Below are 1,941 nucleotides of genomic sequence, written 5' to 3' on the forward strand. Positions count from 1 at the left end.
TAAAATCATGTTAGGGTGTGATCCATTGCTAGGTTAAGCCATTTAGGATTACATGCAAAAGGAAGTGCTTTTATGACAAAAGTAAAGCAACATCATTTATTACATTTTATGAAAGAAGACAACTGGTGCATAACTGGTTATGTTTTAAGACCCAGAGGGAGCCATGAACCAAATTAATGGAAATAACTGAAGTTATGTAATGCCAGTCATTGGCCAGCTATTTTAAGGTCTGACATAATCTTCGTATTTCTAGAATTGCATTTAAATCATTACTATGGACTGTTTTTTCAATATGAGCTTCAGTGTACCAAACTGGGTCAAAAAGAAAAGTACTTCAAATGTTCAGAACAATAAATATATAAGAAGTTACTCTGCTTATTAGCGGTGTTCTCTCATCAGTAAAATGGAGAATTAAGTGTATTATATTGAATACTCATGTACATTTGGTAGTGTAGCTACTTTAAAAAAATGAGCATAAAGTTGGTTGCAGACAAAGCTCTTGTATCAGTAAAGATCAAAAGTTATTTTAGTTCAGCTAGACATCTCAGAATTTTTTTACATATGTGTCGCCATTTTTCAGATAGGTTTATTTCACGATATTTTGTATATACAAACAGCTGTCTCTAATTTTCAGCCAATCTATAAAAATAATGATCAATTCGTTTTGTTGACATCCGAATAATAGCATTGTTTCAAAGCTCTGTATTTCCTGAGGAAATATAAAGCTTCTAGCTCTTTCATTACAAATTTGCCTCCTTCAATAAGTTCTTTGCTCTTTTCTGGGTCCTCTACATCTTTGTTTCTAAGGAAAACATTCTTCAAATGCCTTTTAAAAAAAGTCTGCTCCTCAGATTGGTCAAGCAATGGCTATGACTCATCCACATGGCTGACACTCACAAAGGATCTACAAATTGCGGTACAGGGCTTCAGGGTAAGTCCTGAGGGGATTTGGCTGACCTTATCAGATCCAAACGTTACATTACTTGTCATATAGGTCTTGCTTTGTCTTGGTCTTGACCATCCAGCGCAGAAGTGTGGGCACAGAGTACAAAGGGTAAAGCCATATTAATATGCTGAGCTGTAAAAGGCTCAAGTCAACAACTTCTTTTTTTTTTTTTTTTTTTTTTTTTTTTTTGCAGAACCAGGGATTAAACTCAGGCTCTAGTGCTTGCCAGGCGAGCGTTTATTCCACTGAGCCACCCCCTGCCAAGTCAACAACTTCTGTCATTGCCAGTTTTACAGAAAACTCACTACTATTATGGACTACTGGATTATATTGGAATATTTTGCTGAATTCTGGCACTTACGATATTTAAATAACAATGGAATACCCTTCTCTGACAAAACTAAACAAAAAAGGGGATACAAATGAAAGGCCATTTTGTAACTATATGTTCAAAATAGCTAGGTTAGATACACAGCTGCACCCTCTTGGATCACTGAATAGAGATTTGTTCTAATAGTGTTTGTGGACAGGATATCATGTCTGTATCTTGTACAATCAATAACCACTAAGACAACAAGATGCAATGTTTTAATTAGTGAAACTGTGCTAGTAATCAGTTTTGAAACTGTCTCACTGCTATTTGTTTCTCAATAAAATTAATAATAAATAAATAATAAAATTAAATAGTCTGCTCCTTTTGGATAGTCCAGTCCAAGATACAGCAGATTTTTATAAAGGTTCAATACTCCTCTCTTAACGAGTTGGCCATTTTCATTTAGCACGGGAATTAATCCACGTTTGTACACAACACATTTCACCACCTCCTGATCCCAGGATCCAGAAAACAACACTCAAGCCTGGCCAACGCGCCTCAGCAGGACGGACTTCCGCCGGTCTCCTCCTCCTGCTCACCAGCCATCCGCGGAGCTGGGAGGGGCGGGGCGCAGTCCGGAAGAGCCCCTGGCGACTGCTGGTTTTTTATTCAATGAGACTTT

The 1,941-nt window shown here is 37.2% G+C and overlaps 1 pseudogene; it reads right to left on the minus strand.

Moving 5' to 3' along the window:
* Positions 1-654: 654 nt before the first annotated feature.
* Positions 655-1,721, minus strand: LOC101576502 (annotated as a pseudogene).
* Positions 1,722-1,941: the final 220 nt, after the last annotated feature.

This window comes from Octodon degus, unplaced genomic scaffold, assembly GCF_000260255.1.
Source record: "Octodon degus isolate 3935 unplaced genomic scaffold, OctDeg1.0 scaffold00663, whole genome shotgun sequence".
NCBI lineage: Eukaryota > Metazoa > Chordata > Mammalia > Rodentia > Octodontidae > Octodon > Octodon degus.